Genomic DNA, 19300 nt, shown 5'->3' with positions numbered 1-19300 from the left:
AAGATTCTGACGGGATTGGACAAGTTAGATGCAGGAAGAATGTTCCCGATGTTGGGAAAGTCCAGAACCAGGGGTCACAGTCTAAGGATAAGGGGTAAGCCATTTAGGACCGAGATGAAGAGAAAGTTCTTCACTCAGAGAATTGTGAATCTGTGGAATTCTCTGCCACAGAAAGTTGTTGAGGCCAGTTTGTTGGATATATTTAAAAGGGAGTTAGATGTGGCCCTTACGGCTAAAGGGATTAAGGGGTATGGGATACTGAAGTTGCATGATCAGCCATGATCTTATTGAATGGTGGTGCAGGCTCGACGGACGAATGGCCTACACCTCACCTGGTTGCTATGTTTCTATTCCCTTTAGTTGCAGTAGCACAATACGTCCACAGGGTGGAGGTACAGACATTGCATTTATCTAGTTCCTTTTACAGACGATGATTTTCTGGATTAGAGAGCAGCTTTTGGGAGCGACGCTGCTGTTTACTGCCTGCTTCCTGTCCCAGCTCCTTATTATCCTGTCCAGGGACAACGGTCCCAGTGCGCGGAGTCCCCAGCATTCCTCATTGGCTCTGGAACTCCAGCACTTTAACTTGCAACATTTCACATCGGATTTCCCCTCCAGCCTGACCCAACTGTCTTTCCTTTGCTGACCCTTGTCCTTTCTGTCTCTCTATCTCTTCTCCTGATGCAAGTGCAGTTACTGCGGTGTCTGCTTTCCCACATGTGCCCTTGCTGTCCAAGGTGGCCGGTCCCCCTCCATCATTGTGGGAACACAATCCTCTCTCGCTGCTGTCCCTTCTGGCGTTCTCTCAAAGACTTTAGCCGCCTGATGCTTCCTTGCCAGTGTGGGAGTGCCTCACGCCCCTTCCCTGTGTTCCTAGTCCCCCCGGGCCCCACTCACTGCGATTGATCACTCCTTCAGACAGCCCCTATTGCCCATCTCTCCCTCGCTCACTCTCCTTCCAACTATTTCTCCAACAAAAGCAGCCTGTTGCTGACATCCCCTGGGCTCTGATCGTTCCCGATCGGGTGTGTCCCGGGAAGCCAAGAGTTACACCCGGGCTGTACTTGGCTGGGAGACGGAATGTTAATACTGGGCGCAGCGAGCGCTTCCTGCCACCAGAGGCCGCTCTCAGCTCTGTCCTTTCACACTGCCTTCACTCAGCAATCGCTCCTGCACTCCCTCTCCCTCCCTCTGTCTCTCCCTCTCTCCCTCTCCCTCTCCCTCACTCTCTCTCTCTCTCTCCCTCTCCCTCCCTCTCTCTCTCCCCCTCCTCCCATCTGTCTCTCCCTCTCCCCCCCTCTGTCTCTCCCTCTCCCCCCTCTCCCTCACTCTCCCTCTCCCTCTCCCTCCTCTATCTCCCCCTCCCCCCTCTGTCTCTCCCTCTCCCATCCCCCCTCTATCTCTCCCTCCCCCCTCTGTCTCACCCTCTCCCTCCCCCCCTCTGTCTCACCCTCCCCCCTCCCTCTGTATCTCCCTCCCTCTCCCTCTTCCTCTCTCTCTACCTCGCTCTCTCTTCCCCTCCCTCACACTCCCTCTCACCCCCCCTTCCCCTCTCTCTCTCTCCCCTCCCTCTCTCTCTCCCCCTCCGTCTCTCTCCCCCGCCTCTCTCTCTCTCTCTCTCTCTCCTCCCCCCTTCCCTCCCTCTCTCCCCTCTTCCCTCCCTCCTTCTCTCCCTCCCTTTCCCTCCCTCTCCTTCTCCCTCTCATCCTCTCTCTCTCACATTCTCTCTATCTTTCTTTCTCCCCTCTCCCTCCACTCCCCCCTCTCTCTCTCTCCCCCCTCCCTCTGTTGTGTACAGAAGAACGCCACGAGGCTGAGTACTGTGAGCTAAACTTAGTGTGACCTTAGTCTTCTTTATTACAACTCCAGAGTGCCTAAACAACATGGCAGCCAACCTTTTATACTGGCCCTGCACATGTGTGCAGGTGAGTATTAGGACTCCAACAATCGCGCCCTCTGGTGGCAAGTATTACATAGTTACATACATAACATCACTCCCCCCGCCCCCCCCCCCCCCAACGTTTTCGGTACAAGTTATTTACAAGTTGAGGCGATCCGGAGCCCTTCGCTCCCTGGTTGATCGTCTAAGTTCAAACCCTGGCGTATGTGAGGTGGTTGGACCATTGCTGCACTGCACTGCGGCTGGTCTGACTGGACTGTCAGGAACGATGGGTTCATCCTCGTGATTGACAGCGAGGTCGATTGCTGGTTGGGTGTGTGTTGGTGGATCGTCGATGGTGATGTCCTCTTCAAGTCGTTCCTGGTTGTCAGTAAATCGGAATTTGGTCTGATCTAAATGCTTTCTTACGTTTGGCCATGTAACAGTTTGATTATAAACACCCTATTCCCTTCCTTGGCCAAAACAGTGGCAGCAACCCACTTGGGACCATGGCCGTAATTCAGGACAAACACAGGGTCGTTAACATCAATGTCACGTGAAACAGCCGCACGATCGTGGTACATGTTCTGCCGGTGTCGCCTGGTTTCCACGTGATCATTGAGATCTGGGTGGACGAGGGAGAGCACCTGGTTTTGAGGGCTCTCTTCATTAACAATTCTGCCGGGGGAACCCCGGTGAGCGAGTGGGGTCACGTCTGGTAACTGAGCAGAATGCAAGGTCTGCAGGGAGCCATCCATCACGCATTTCATGCTCTGCTTGATAGTTTGGACTGCCCGTTCCACTTGACCGTTGGATGTGGGCTTAAACGGCGCAGACCTGAAATGCTTGATGACATTGCGGGTCATAAACTTGTTGAATTCCGAGCTGGTGAAACAGTCCATTGACGCTGACAAGGACATCGGGCAAGCCATGGGTGGCGATCATGGCCCGGAGGCTTTCAATGGTGGCTGTGGACGTGCTGGATGACATGATAATGCATTCAATCCATTTGGAGTAAGCGTCCACTATTACTAAAAACATCTTTCCAAGAAAGGGACCGGCAAAATCTACGTGGATCCTGGACCACGGTTTGGAGGGCCATGACCACAGACTCAGTGGAGCCTTCCTTGGTGCATTGCTCAGTTGCGAGCAAGTGTTGCACTGAAGTATGCATGACTCCAAGTCTGAGTCAATGACGGGCCATCAAACATGTGACCTGGCAATTGCCTTCATCATGACAATGCCTGGGTGGGTACTGTGTGGGTCGCGTATAAATGTTTCCCTGCCTTTTTTTGGCAAAACCATGCATAAGACACAATTCGACTGGATGGACATTTCATCTTTGCGTCGGTGAAACGGCTTAATTTCATCTTGCATTTCCCCGGGAACGGCCGACCTGTTCCCATTTAGGATGCAACTCTTTACTAATGATAGCACAGGATCCTGGCTGGTCCAGGTCCTGATCTGGCGAGCTGTGACGGGTGACCCCTCGCTCTCAAAAGCATCCATGACCAGAAACAAGTCTGCGGGCTGCACCATTTCCACCCCAATGGTAGCCGGCTGAGAGCATCGGCAGTTTTCAGTGCCTGGTCTGTGGCGGATAACATAGTCATAAGCGGATAATGTTAATGCCCATCTTTGGATGTGGGGCGAAGCATTGGTGTTTATACCTTTGCTCTCTGAAAACAGTGAAATGAGCGGCTTGTGATCAGTTTCAAGCTCAAACCGAAGTCCAAATAGGTATTGGTGCATTTTCTTAACCCCATATACACATGCTAATGCCTCTTTCTCGACCATACTATAGGCTCACTCAGCCTTAGACAGACTTCTAGATGCGTATGCAACTGGTTGGAGTTTGCCCGATACATTGACTTGCTGTAACACACAGCCGACCCCGTACGATGAGGCGTCACAAGCTAGCACTAAACATTTACATGGGTCATAGTGTACAAGTAACTTATTTGAACATCGCAGGTTCCTGGCCTTCTCAAAGGCTGTGTCTTGAGATTTGCCCAAACCCAGTCGTCACCCTTACGTAGCAACATGTGCAAAGGCTCTAACAACATGCTCAACCCGGGTAGAACGTTACCAAAATAGTTGAGGAGTCCCAGGAATGATCGCAGCTCTGTCACATTCTGTGGTCTGGGTGCATTCTTGATGGCCTCTGTCTTTAAGTCTGTGGGCCTGATACCGTCTGCTGCAATCTTTCTCCCCCAAAATTCGACTTCTGGCGCCAGGAAAACACACTTGGAGAGTTTCAGCCTGAGTCCTACTCTGTCTAGGCCCTCTTCCAGGTTATGTAGGTGTTCGGTGGTGTCACAACCAGTGATCAGGTCGTCTTGTAACACAACGGTGCGCGGAACAGATTTCAGCAAACTCTCCGAGTTTTTCTGGAAAATGGCTGAAGCTGAGTGAATACTGAAAGGGCACCTGTGATATATAAACAGTCCTTTGTGTGTGTTGATTTTGAAGATTCAGCCAGCTCCTGCGTCATGTAGGCGGAGATTAGGTCCAACTTGGTGAACGACTTACCTCGCCCCCCACCCCCCGCTAACGTTGCGAACAGGTCATCTATCTTGGGCAGCGGGTACTGGTCCTGTAACGAGACTCGGTTAATCGTTACCTTGTAGTCTCAGCAGATTCTGACCGTGCCATCGCTTTTCAACACCAGAACAATTGGACTGGCCCAGTCGTTGAACTCGACTGGCGATATGATTCCCTCACGTTGGAGTCTGTCCAGTTCGATCTCGACTTTCTGCCTCATCATGTACCGCTCAAGCCTTGTGATGGACGGGCTGTGCATCGGGGCCTAGATGGATCTGTACCTTGGTGTCTGTGAAGTTGCCGATGCCTGGTTCGAATAGCGAGGGAAACTTGCTCAGCACTTGAGCACACGAGGCGTCATCCACTGAAGATAGTGCTTTGATGTCGTTCCAATTCCATCTAATCTTTTCTAGCCAGCTTCTGTCGAACAGCATTGGGCCATTGCCTGGAACAATCCACAATGATAGGTCATGCAGAGCTCTATCATACGATACCTTCACTGCCGCACTTCCAATGACTGGTATGAGCTCTTTGATGTAGGTACGTAGCTTTGCATTAATTGGGCTCAGTTTGGGCCTGTGTGCCTTATTGCCCCACAGTTTCTCGAAAGCCTTCTGGCTCATTATTGATCGACTCACACCCGTGTCCAACTCCATGGATACTGGAACTCCATTTAATTTGACTTTCAGCATTATAGGAGGGCTCTTGGTGGTGAAGATATGTACCCCGTACACTTCTTCCTCGGGTTGAGTTGCCTGTGCTGCGTGATCCGTACCGGATCGATCATCCTCTGCCACATGGTATGTCACAGCACATTTGCACATTCGCTGGAAGTGCCCCATTGTTGCGCAGCTCTTGCACATGTAGTGCTTGAATCGACATTGGATGGGCCCGATGATTACCCCCGCAGCGCCAACACGGTGCTAATGGATTCACATTCACCCCCGATGGCGGAGTCTGAGTCATCACAGGTCTTGCAGCCGCAGACGTATAGGCCCTGCCACATGCAGTTCGGCCTGCTAGCAACATCATTTTATGCACAGTACTTGCTGGTGAGCTTCGATGTTGAGAAGATATCTGTTTGGTGTTATTGTCTGTGGCCATGCATGCCTGGGCGATCACGATGGCCCTGCTCAGGTCTAGGGTTTTGGCAGCTTTCGAAGAATGACCTCGTGGCTGATGCCCAGCATGAAAAAGTCCCGCAGCATTTCCCCCAACGCAGCTCCAAAACCGCAAGGTTCCGCGAGGCGTCTCAGGTCGGCGACATAATCCCCCACGTCCTAGACCCCGGAGCGATGGTGCATGTAAAAACGATACCTGACCATGAGGATACTCTCCTTCGGCTTGAGGTGATCCCAAACCAGCGTGCACAACTCTGTATATTCCTTATACAAGACATTAGCTTGGATGATGTGGAATCTATATGGGTAGAGCTGCAGAACACCAAAGGGCAAAAAACGTTAGTGGGAGTTGTGTACAGACCTTCAAACAGTAGTAGTGATGTTGGGGAGGGCATCAAACAGGAAATTAGGGTGCATGCAATAAAGGTGCAGCAGTTATAATGGGTGACTTTAATATGCACAAAGATTGGGCTAGCCAAACTGGAAGCAATACGGTGGAGGAGGATTTCCTGGAGTGCATAAGGGATGGTTTTCTAGACCAATATGTCGAGGAACCAACTAGGGGGGAGGCCATCTTAGACTGGGTGTTGTGTAATGAGAGAGGATTAATTAGCAATCTCATTGTGCGAGGCCCCTTGGGGAAGAGTGACCATAATATGGTGGAATTCTGCATTAGGATGGAGAATGAAACAGTTAATTCAGAGACCATGGTCCAGAACTTAAAGAAGGGTAACTTTGAAGGTATGAGGCGTGAATTGGCTAGGATAGATTGGCGAATGATACTTAAGGGGTTGACTGTGGATGGGCAATGGCAGACATTTAGAGACCGCATGGATGAACTACAACAATTGTACATTTCTGTCTGGCATAAAAATAAAAAAGGGAAGGTGACTCAACCGTGGCTATCAAGGGAAATCAGGATAGTATTAAAGCCAAGGAAGTGGCATACAAATTGGCCAGAAATAGCAGCGAACCCGGGGACTGGGAGAAATTTAGAACTCAGCAGAGGAGGACAAAGGGTTTGATTGGGGCAGGGAAAATGGAGTACGAGAAGAAGCTTGCAGGGAACATTAAGGCGGATTGCAAAAGTTTCTATAAATATGTAAAGAGAAAAAGGTTAGTAAAGACAAACGTAGGTCCCCTGCAGTCAGAATCAGGGGAAGTCATAACGGGGAACAAAGAAATGGCAGACCAATTGAACAAGTACTTTGGTTCGGTATTCACTGAGGAGGACACAAACAACCTTCCGGATATAAAAGGAGTCAGAGGGTCTAGTAAGGAGGAGGAACTGAGGGAAATCTTTATTAGTCGGGAAATTGTGTTGGGGAAATTGATGGGATTGAAGGCCGATAAATCCCCAGGGCCTGATGGACTGCATCCCAGAGTACTTAAGGAGGTGGCCTTGGAAATAGCAGATGCATTGACAGTCATTTTCCAACATTCCATTGACTCTGGATCAGTTCCTATGGAGTGGAGGGTAGCCAATGTAACCCCACTTTTTAAAAAAGGAGAGAGAGAGAAAACAGGGAATTATAGACCGGTCAGCCTGACCTCAGTAGTGGGTAAAATGATAGAATCAATTATTAAGGATGTCATAGCAGCGCATTTGGAAAAAGGTGACATGATAGCTCCAAGTCAGCATGGATTTGTGAAAGGGAAATCATGCTTGACAAATTTTCTGGAATTTTTTGAGGATGTTTCCAGTAGAGTGGTCAAGGGAGAACCAGTTGATGTGGTGTATTTGGACTTTCAGAAGGCTTGCGACAAGATCCCACACAAAAGATTAACGTGCAAAGTTAAAGCACATGGGATTGGGGGTAGTGTGCTGACGTGGATTGAGAACTGGTTGGCAGACAGGAAGCAAAGAGTAGGAGTAAATGGGTACTTTTCAGAATGGCAGGCAGTGACTAGTGGGGTACCACAAGGTTCTGTGCTGGGGCCCCAGCTGTGTACATTGTACATTAATGATTTAGACGAGGGGATTAAATGTAGTATCTCCAAATTTGCGGATGACACTAAGTTGGGTGGCAGTGTGAGCTGCGGAGAGGATGCGATGAGGCTGCAGAGTGACTTGGATAGGTTAGGTGAGTGGGCAAATGCATGGCAGATGAAGTATAATGTGGATAAATGTGAGGTTATCCACTTTGGTGGTAAAAACAGAGAGACAGACTATTATCTGAATGGTGACAAATTAGGAAAATGGGAGGTGCAACAAGACCTGGGTGTCATGGTACATCAGTCATTGAAGGTTGGCATGCAGGTACAGCAGGCGGTTAAGAAATCAAATGGCATGTTGGCCTTCATAGCGAGGGGATTTGAGTACAGGGGCAGGGAGGTGTTACTACAGTTGTACAGGGCCTTGGTGAGGCCACAACTGGAGTATTGTGTACAGTTTTGGTCTCCTAACTTGAGGAAGGACATTCTTGCTATTGAGGGAGTGCAGCAAAGGTTCACCAGACTGATTTCCGGGATGGCGGGAGTGACATATCCGGAAAGACTGGACCAACTGGGCTTGTATTCACTGGAGTTCAGAAGAATGAGAGGTGATCTCATAGAAATGTTTAAAATTCTGACAGGTTAGATGCAGGAAGAATGTTCCCAATGTTGGGGAAGTCCAGAACCAGGGGTCACAGTCTAAGGATAAGGGGTAAGCCATTTAGGACCGAGATGAGGAGAAACTTCTTCACCCAGAGAGTGGTGAACCTGTGGAATTCTCTACCACAGAAAGTAGTTGAGGCCAATTCACTAAATATTTTCAAAAGGGAGTTAGGTGAAGTCCTTACTACTAGAGGATCAAGGGGTATGGCGAGAAAGCAGGAAGGGGGTACTGAAGTTGCATGTTTAGCCATGAACTCATTGAATGGCGGTGCAGGCTAGAAGGGCTGAATGGCCTACTCCTGCACCTATTTTCTATGTTTCTATGTTTCTCCATTGGTTTTGTCGGTGTGAGCAGATTCTTGATGAGGCCGTATATTTTAGGCCCACAGGAGAACCGCCCTGCGCTTGGCCACGTTAGTGTCTCCTTCCAGCTCATTGGCCATGAAGTACTGGTTCAGATGCTCAACAAAGGCTTCCCAATCATCACCCTCTACAAATCTCTCTCATATTCCAACGGCAGCCATGGTTGCATGAAAGTTCCTATTCTATTACTCGTCGCCAATTGTTATGTATAGAAGAACTCCACGAGGTTGAGTACAGTGAGCTAAACTTAGTGTGACCTTAGTCTTCTTTATTACAATTCCAGAGTGCCTAAACAACATGGCAACCAACCTTTTATACTGGCCCTGCACATGTGTGCAGGTGACCATTAGGACTCCAACAGTCATGCTCTCTGGTGGCAAGTATTACATAGTTACATAAATAACACCCTCTCTCTCCCTCCCCCTCTCTCCCTCCCTCCCCCTCTCTCCCTCCCTCCCCTTCTCTCCCTCCCCCCCTCTCTCCCTTCACCTCCCCCTCCCCCTTTCTCCCTCCCCCTCCCCCTCTCCCTTCCCCGCTCTCTCTCTCCCTCCCTATTCCCCCTCCTTCTCTCTTCCCCCTCTCTTTCTCTCCCCCCATCGCTCCCTCCCTCTCTCCCCTCTCACTTCCCATTGTGGCATTAATCAGCAATCATTCCTGCACTCCCTCTCTCTCCCTCCCTCTCCCTCTCCCTCTCCCTCTCCCGCTTCCCACTGCCCCTCTGGCTCCCTGCTCACTCACAAAGCCAAGGGGTCAAGAGAGATCAAAAAAGAAAATATATTACTGACCTGGACTTGGGAATAAAGGGCATCATTTCAAAGTTTGCAGATGCCACAAAACACAGAAATGTAGTAAGCAGTGTGGAGGACATCGACGGACGGGTGAAATTTAATGCAGAGCAGCGTTGTGATTAATTTTGGAAGGAAGAATGAGGAGAGACAATATAAACTCAATGGTACAATGCTCGAGGGGGAGCAGGAATGGAGAACTAGGGATGTATGTACAGAAATCTTTGAGGGTGGCAGGGCAGGATGAGAAAGTTGTTAAAAATGTATATAGGGCCCTTGGCTTTATTAATAGAGGAAGAGAGTTCAAAAGCAAAGAGATTACGCTAAAACTTTCTAAATCACTGGTTCGGCCTCAGCTGGAGGATTGTGTCCAATTCTGGGCACTTTAGGAAGAATGTGAAAGCCTTGGGTGCAGAGGGCATTTATGAGAATGGTTCCAGGGATGAGGAACCTCAGTTACATGGATAGACTGGAGAAGCTGGGTGTGTTCTCCTTGGAGCAAAGAAGGTAAAGAGGAGATTTGTTCGAGGTGTTCAAAATGATGATGGGTAGTGATAGAATAAATCAGGAGAAACCGTTTCCACTGGCAGGAGAGCTGGTAACCTGAGGACACCGATTTAAAGTTAAAAAAAAATTACTTCCAGGTGTCGCTGGCAAGGCCGGCATTTATTACCCATCCCTAATTGCCCTCGAGAAGGTGGTGGTGAGCCGCCTTCTAGAACCGCTGCAGTCCGTGTGGTGAAGGTGCTCCCACAGTGCTGTCAGGGAGATAGTTCCAGGATTGTGACCCAGCGATGATGAAGGAACGGCGATATATTTCCCAGTCAGGATGGTGTATGACTGGGAGGGGAACATGGAGGTGATGGTGTTCCCATGCGCCTGCTGCCCTTGTCCTTCTAGGTGATGGAGTTCGCAGGTTTAGGAGGTGCTGCCGAAGAAGCCTTGGCGAGTTGCTGCAGTGCATCTTGTAGATGGTACACACTGCAGCCACGGTGCGCCGGTGGTGGAGGGAGTGAATGTTGAAGGTGGATGCGGGGCCAATCAAGCGGCTGCTTTGTCATTGTTGAGTGTTGTTGGAGCTGCACTCATCCAGGCAAGTCACTCTCCTGACTTGTGCCTTGTAGATGGTGGAAAGGCTTTGGGGAGTCGGGAGGTGAGACACTTGCCGCAGAATACCCAACCTCTGACCTGTTCTTGTAGCCACAGTATTTATGCGGCTGGTCCAGTTAAGTTTCTGGTCAATGGTGACCCCCAATGTTGATGGTGGGGGATTCGGCGATGGTAATGCCGTTGAATATCAAGGGGCAGTGGTTAGACTCTCGCTTATTGGAGATAGTCATTGCCCGGCACTTGTGTGGTACGAATGTTACTTGCTACTTATCAGCCCAAGCCTGAATGTCATCCAGGTCTTGCTGCATGCGGGCATGGACTGCTCCATTATCTGAGGAGTTGCGAATGGAACTGAACACTGTGCAGTCATCAGCGAACATCCCCACTTCTGACTTTATGATGGAGGGGGGGGGGGGGCAGAGGAAGGTGATTGATGAAGCAGCTGAAGATGGTTGGGCCGAGGGCACTGCCCTGAGGAACCCTGCAGCGATGGCCTGGGGCTGAGATGATTGACCTCCAACCATCACAACCATCAGCCAGTGGAGAGGTTTCCCCTGATTCCCATTGACTTCAGTTTTACTCAGGCTCCTTGGTGCCACACTCAGTCAAATGCTGCCTTGATGTCAGGGGCAGTCACACTCACCTCTGGAATTCAGCTCTTTTGTCCATGTTTGGACCAAGGCTGTAATGAAGTCTGGAGCCAAGTGGTCCTGGCGGAACCCAAACTGAGCATCGGTGAGCAGGTTATTGGGGAGTAAGTGCCGCTTGATAGCACTGTTGACGATGCCTTCCATCACTTTGCTGATGATTTAGAGTGATAAATGAACAGGACATACCTGGCCAGTGTTGCACATTGACAGGTAGATGCCAGTATTGTAGCTGTACTGGAACAGCTTGGCGAGAGGCGCGGCTAGTTCTGGAGCACATTCGGGGCCCATAGCCTTTGCTGTATCCAGTGCACTCAGCCGTTTCTTGATATCACGTGGAGTGAATCGAATTGGCTGAATACTGGCTTCTGTGATGCTGGGGACCTCAGGAGGAGGCCGATATGGATCATTCACTCGGCACTTTTGGCTGAAGATGGTTGTAAACGCTTCAGCCTTGTCTTTTGCACTTGTGTGCTGGGCTCCGCCATCATTGAGGATGGGGATATTCATGGAGCCTCCTCCTCCCATTAGCTGTTTAATGGTCCACCACCATTCACGACTGGATGTGGCAGGACTGCAGAGCTTTGATCTGATCCAGTGATTGTAGAATCGCTTAGATCTGTTTATAGCATGCTGTTTCCCCTGCTTAGCATGCATGTAGCCCTGTGTTGCAGCTTCCCCAGGTTGGCACCTCATTTTTAGGTACGCCTGGTGCTACTCCTGGCATGCTCTTCTGCACTCCTCATTGAACCAGGGTTGGTCTCCTGGCTTGATGGTAATGGTAGAGTGAGGGATATGCCGGGCCATGAGGTTACAGATTGTGGTGGAATACAATTCTGCTGCAGCCTCATGGATGCCCAGTTTTGAGCTGCTAGATCTGTTCTGAATCTATCCTGTTTAGCACGGTGGTAGTGCCACACAACATGATGGAGAGTGAAGACGGGACTTTGTCTCCCCAAGGACTGTGCGGTGGTCACTGCTACCAATGCTGTCATGGACAGATGCATCTGTGACAGGTAGATTGGTGAGGACGAGGTCAAGTAGGTTTTTCCTTTGAATTGGTTCTCTCACCACCTGCCGCAGGCCCAGTCTGATGCTATGTCCTTCAGGACTCGACCAGCTCAGCCAGTAGTGGTGCTACCGAGCCAGACTTGGTGATGAACATTGAAGTCCCCCATCCAGAGTACATTCTGTGCCCTTGCTGCCCACAGTGCTTCTTCCAACTGGTGTTCAACATGGAGGAGTAGTGATTCATCAGCTGAGGGAGGGCACTAGGTGGTAATCAGCAGGAGGTTTCCTAGCCCATGCTTGGCCTGAAGCCATGAGACTTCATGGGATCGGGAGTCGATGTTGAGGACTCCCAGGGCCACTCCCTCCTGACTGTATACCATTGTGCCGCCACCTCGGGTGGGTCTGTCCTGCCGGTGGGACAGGACATATCCAGGGATGGTGATAGAGGAGTCTGGGACATTGGCTGAAAGTATTGTGTGCAGTTTTGGTCTCCTAACCGAGAAAGGATATACTTGCCACAGAGGGAGTGCAGTGAAGGTTCACCAGACTGATTCCTGGGATGGTAGGACTGTCGTATGAGGAGAGATTGGGTCGTCTAGGCCTGTATTCACTAGAGTTTAGAAGAATGAGATGTGATCTCATTGAAACGGGTAACATTCTGATGGGGTTGGATAGACTGGATGCGGGGAGGATGTTTCCCCGGGCTGGGAAGTCTAGAACAAGGGATCACAGTCTCAGGATACGGGGTAGGAAATGTAAGACTGAAATGAGGAGAAATGTTTTCACTCAGAGGGTGGTGAATCTATGGAATTGTCTACCACAGAAGGCTGTGGAGGCCAAGTCACTGAATATATTTAAGAGGGAGATAGATAAATTTCTAGAAACAAAAGGCATCAAGGAATATGGGGAAAAAGCGGGAATATGGTGTTGGGATAGAGGATCAGCCATGATCATATTGAATGGCGGTGCGGACTCGAGGGGCCGAATGGCCTACTACTGCTCCTATTTTCTATGTTTATAAAGGTATGATTCTGAGACTATAACCACATCAGGCTGTTGCTTGACCAGTCCATGGGACCACTCCCCCAATTTGGCACAAGTCCCCCGATGTTGGTGAGGAGGATTTTGCAGTGTCGACAGGGCTGGGTGCTGGTGTTGTGTCCGAAGGCCGTATGTCGATGCCGGGTGGTCCGTACGGTTTTGTTTTTATTATTGTTTCTCTTGTGATTATAACTGAGTGACTCACGAGGCCATGTCAGAGGGCAGTTAAGAGTCAACCACATTGCTGTGGGTCTGGAGTCACATATCGGCCAGACTGGGTAAGGACGGCAGATTTCCTTCCCTCAAGGACATCAGTGAACCAGATGGGTTTTTACAATAATCCGGTAGTTTCATGGTCGCCATTACTGATGCTAGCTTTTTATTTTAGATTCATTTCATTAATGGAATTTAAATTCCACAGCTGCTGTGGTAGGATTTGAACTCACATCTCTGGATTACAAGTCCCGTAATTTAACCACTATCTTACCTCTGATGCTACCTCTGATTATGTGCCTGCAAAATAAAGGAATTTGTGTGAGTCAGAGCCCAGCAATGTGTGTGGGAGATATGCCTGCTGTGGTTGAATAGCAGTGAATGTAGGCAAGGCATGAGATGAGGATACGAGTTTCAGTAGCTGCACATGCTTGGTGGGGGGAGCGGTGGGGGGCGGGGAGTGGGGGGCGGGGAGCGGTGGGGGAGCGGGGAGGTGGGGGAGTGCGGGAATGGTGGGGGGGAATGGTGGGGGTGTGGGGATGCAGGGTGAGCGGTGGGGGGGTGGTGGGATGGTGGGGGGAGCGGTGCTTTGTGCTGTGTGCACAGACAGAGTTTCACAGGCTGGTATGTCAGAAGAGGAGGCATGTACTCACCCTGACCACCTGACTGAGGTAATTGAATTCTTCCAGCACTGTGTTGGGGTTCGATCGACTACAGTGCTGGGCCATACCTCCTCGGCCACTTCCCTCCACAAAGCCCTGAAGACCTGTGGCAATGGCCCTCATCCTGTTTCCGGGAGGAGAGCATCCCTCCTTCTCTCGATTGCCCGCCACCAATACCACGTCATTAAATTGCCGGGCTCTCCCTCCCTCCCAGCTGGATTTGCAGCAGTCATACCAGAAACATTCGCTTGCTCTCAGCTCTCCCTCATATGCAGCACTGGTGAAAATGAGCAGCTGCAGCTTGCTATAACCTCCCCTTTATGAGCTGGAACGATTGAAGGCTGATTGCTGAATGCAAGTCACCTTAAATTGGGTAGCACTCTGCAGTTAGCGCCCCAGTGAGGTCGTTCACACTTGACTTACCGCCCCCTTCCTTCCTGGGGTGCTAAAGCCCAATTTAGAAGAAGGCGAGATTCGTTTGTGCCTGGCGCTAACTTTTCAAAATTTTTAAAGTTAACGACCCAATTGGGGCAATAACAAATTTCTCCCCCAGAGCATTTAGCATCTTTGAAAGTAGTTAAATCCCCAGGCCCAGATGAAATGTATCCCAGGCTGTTAAGAAGAGCAAGGGAGGAAATAGCGGAGACTCTGGCCGTCATTTTTCAATCCTCTCTGGCTACAGGCATGGTGCCAGAGGACTGGAGGATTGCTAATGTTGTATCTTTGTCTAAAAAGGGAGGAAGGGATCGACCAAGTAATTACAGGCCAGTCAACCTAACTTCAGTGGTGGAAAAATTATTGGAAAAATTCTGAGGGGCAGGATAAATCTTTATTTAGAAAAACACGGTTTAATCAAGGACAGTCTGCATGGATTTGATACGGGAATGTTGTCTCTGACTAATGTGATTGAATTTTTTGAGGAGGTAACAAGGAGGGTCGATGAGGGTAGTGTGTATGATGTAGTGTATATGGATTGTAGCAAGGCTTTTGATAAGGTCCCACATGGCAGACTGGTCAGAAACGTAAAAGCCCATGGGATCCAGGGCTAAGTTGCAAGATGGATCCAAAATTGGCTCAGAGGCAGGAAGCAAAGGGTAATGGTTGATGGGTGTTTTTGTAACTGGAAGGATGTTTCCAGTGGGGTTCCGCAGGGCTCAGTGCTGGATCCCTTGCTTTTTGTGATATATGTCAATGACTTGCACTTGAATGTAGGGGTATGATTAAGAAGTTTACAGATGCAAAAATTGGCTGTATGTTTTATCATGAGAAGGAAAGCTGCGGACTGCAGGAAGATAGGCATGAACTGGTCAGGTGGGCAGAACAGTGGCAAATGGAATTCAATCCGTAGAAGTATGAGGTAATGCATTTGGGGATGGCTATCATCATAGGTGGTCGCTCGAACGAGGATGACTTGCTTCCACGAGTTCACAAATGTTTCAATGAAGGACCCGATGTTCCAGTCCTGAACTCCAATTGAGGGGGTGGAAGATGCCTGTGTGTGGATTTTTTTAACGTGTGGTGACCGTTGCACATCAGCCACCACACGGGCTTGACAGAGCTAGGCCTTTATCCAGTGGCAAGGGTTAACCCGGACGACTGGAGACCAGCTCTGTTGCATGGACCTAGTGCGCACACATATCACAGTGTGGGCTGGCCCGTGCTGGGCCCTCAGCTCTTCTGGGCCCCATACCCTCATTCACCACACCTCCCCCACGATGTTCCAGGGCCCAGCGCTCCAGCTCTATTTATAGCCCCGACCTGTGGTGGTGTTCTCACACAGGTCGGGGCGGCCCATGGGGATGGCTAACAAGGCAAGGGAATGTACATTAAATGGTAGGATACTGAGAAGTGTAGAGGATCAAAGGGACCTTGGAGTGCAGGTTCACAGATCCCTGAAGGTAGCAGGCCAGGTAGATAAGGTGGTTAAGAACGCATACGGAATACTTGCCTTTATTAGCTGAGGCATAGAATACAAGAGCAGGGGCGGGATGGGTGGGGGGTTATACTTGAACTGTATAAAACATTGTTAGGCCACAGCTGGAGTACTGCATGCAGTTCTGGTGACCACATTACAGGAAAGATGTGATTGCACCAGAGAGGGTACAAATAAGATTTAAGATGCTGTTGCCTGGACTGGATAATTTTAGCTTTGAGAAAGATTGGCTAGGCTGAGGTTGTTTTCTTTGGAACAGAAGAGGCTGAGGAGAGGTTAAATAGAGGTGTATAAAATTATAAGGGGCCTAGATAGAGTCGATAGGAAGGACCTATTTCCCTCAGTAGAGGGGTCAACAACCAGGGAGCATACATTTAAAGTAATTGGTAGAAGGATTAGAGGGGAGCAGAGGAGAAATCTTTTCACCCAGTGGGTGCTGAGGGTCTGGAACTTACTGCCTGAGGGTGATAGAGGCAGAAACACTCATCACATTTAAAAGTACTTGGATGTGCACTTGAAGTGCCGTAACCTACAGGGCTACGGACCTAGAGCTGGAAAGTGGGATTAGGCTGGGTACCTGTTTTGGCTGGCACAGACACGATGGGCCAAATGGCCTCTTTCTGTGCTTTAAACTTCTATGATTCTTCTAGATCAAGGAGGATTTAATTTCCCAGAGACTGATTTGAAAATAAATCTTTCAGGTGTCAAATACAAGATTTTGAAAGAATTGTTTTGAGCTTTTTTTAAACAAAATGGATTGTGAAGATAGGGAATATTTTAGAGGGAATACTGGAATATATTTTTAAATTCTATTATAAATCTACCTTGGTTTATAAGGAGCATATAGAGATTTGGTCCAATTCTTCATAAATATGTGGTTTATGGCCAAGGGTGCTGAGGAATTTTTAGAACAGCCTTTTTCTTTAAACAAGTGGTTAAATACTGAAGGGACGGCATTATTTAACCAGTCTTTAATAAAAGCTGATATTATATACATGAAAGATGTATTATATGAGGTGATTCCTGGAAGCGATTGTGAGGGACATGGTCTGGGAGGAGGATCAGGAGGTAGAGAAAAAGCAATCGAGCTGATGTACGAGAAGATTGTGAGGGCATTGCTGCCCGATTAGATGGAATAAATGCCAGCCGCTTTTCCCAGTTGACAGAGAAAGGGTGGGTTTCTTCGATTAGAAAACTCCAATATGCAAGATTGGTACGAGGTATTTAAGGAATGGAGATTCAAGACTTGCTGGTCAGGAGTTTTGGCTGAGTAAATAACCACAGCTGCACTTTATCCCAATTTGGGTGAATTTTGAAAGTCTAGAGTGGATTTAACTGGATTTTAAATTGGTCCACAACCGGATATTTACTATTATGTAAAATTAATGACTTGGAAGAAGGGATTGAGTGTAACGTAGCCAAGTTTGCTGACGATACAAAGATGGGAGGAAAAGCAATGTGTGAGGAGGACACACAAAATCTGCAGAAGGACACAGACAGGCTAAGTGAGTGGGCAAAAATTTGGCAGATGGAGTATAATGTTGGAAAGTGTGAGGTCATCCACTTTGGCAGAAGAAAAATCAAAGAGCAAGTTATTATTTAAATGGAGAAAAATTGAAAAGTGCTGCAGTACAGAGGGACCTGGGGGTCCTTATGCAAGAAACACAAAAGGTTAATATGCAGGTACAGCAAGTAATCTTGGCCTTTATTGCAAAGGGGATGGAGTATAAAAGCAGGGAAGTCTTGCTACAGTTATACAGGGTATTGGTGAGGCCACACCTGGAATACTGCGTGCAATTTTGGTTTCTATATTTAAGAAAGGATATACTTGCTTTGGAGGCAGTTCAGAGAAGGTTCACTCGGTTGATTCCGGAGATGAGGGGGCTGACTTATGAGGAAAGGTTGAGTAGGTTGAGCCTCTACTCATTGGAATTCAGAAGAATGAGAGGTGATCTTATCAAAACGTATAAGCTTATGAGGGGGCTTGACAAGGTGGATGCAGAGAGGATGTTTCCACTGATGGGGGGGGGGGGGGGGGACTAGAACTAGAGGGCATGATCTTAGAATAAGGGGCCGCCCATTTAAAACTGAGATGAAGCAAAATTTCTTCTCTGAGGGTTGTAAATCTGTGGAATTTGCTGCCTCAGAGAACTGTGGAAGCTGGGACATTGAATAAATTTAAGACAGAAATAGACAGTTTCTTATCCGATAAGGGAATAAGGGGAGTGGGTGGGGAAATGGAGCTGAGTCCATGATCAGATCAGCCATGATCTTATTGAATGGCAGAGCAGGCTCGAGGGGCCGTATGGCCGACTGCTGCTGCTATTTCTTATGTTCTTATGTTCTTATTTGACAAGTGGAGGTGCAACCTGCCCAGTGTGTGGGGCACAGGACCAGACTCTGTCCCGTTCACTGGTCTCACATCTGCAGTGTGAGGGACGATGTTTGACAGATGTCTGGTGTGAGGAGCGGCGATGGGAATCCTGTGGGCTGTATTTTGAGACGGGGATTTTAGGAGAGTTGGCCTGAGTCTAATGGAGCGTCGATTAACTTGCTGCTCCGTGTGGCCACATTGGGGATTATTCAGTGAAGGGACGCTCGATTTATCGGGGAGAAGAATAAAGCTGATCCAGTATTTTAAATATAGACTAAAAGAGCATTTTACGGCTCCGTGCATTAATTATTCTGAATGTAATTTAAGATTGGCATTTTTGACAATTTTTGGAAATTCAATAAATTTCTATATATTGTAGGAGACAAAATGAACTTTAATTTCTGAAGCTAATAAATGGTAAAGGACTGAATGTACAGTCTAACAGAATAATAATGCTCTTCTAAATGTCTTTCATGATGACCTTAATTTCTGCAGCTAAACCTGGTAAAGGAATGCTTGATTGATACAAAGTAATGACCACAATGTTGTAAATGTGTCCAATGATGAATAAATCAAATTTAAAAATGTTTTAAAAATATTGCCAAATCGGGTGTGTCCCGGGAAGCCAAGAGTTACACCCGGGCTGTACTTGGCTGGGAGACGGAATGTTAATACTGGGCGCAGCGAGCGCTTCCTGCCACCAGAGGCCGCTCTCAGCTCTGTCCTTTCACACTGCCTTCACTCAGCAATCGCTCCTGCACTCCCTCTCCTCTCCCTCCCTCTGTCTCTCCCTCTCCCTCACTCTCTCTCTCCCTCCCTCTGTCTCTCCCTCTCCCTCCCTCTGTCTCTCCCTCTCCCTCCCTCTGTCTCTCCCTCTCCCTCACTCTCTCTCCCTCCCTCTGTCTCTCCCTCTCCCTCCCTCTGTCCCCCTCTCCCGTTCCCCCTCTGTCTCTCCCTCTCCCTCCCTCTGTCTCTCCCTCTCCCTCACTCTCTCTCCCTCTCTCTGTCTCTCCCTCTCC

This window comes from Pristiophorus japonicus, chromosome 16 (assembly GCF_044704955.1).
Source record: "Pristiophorus japonicus isolate sPriJap1 chromosome 16, sPriJap1.hap1, whole genome shotgun sequence".
Taxonomy (NCBI): Eukaryota; Metazoa; Chordata; class Chondrichthyes; family Pristiophoridae; genus Pristiophorus; species Pristiophorus japonicus.
This window is presented reverse-complemented; position numbering follows the sequence as displayed.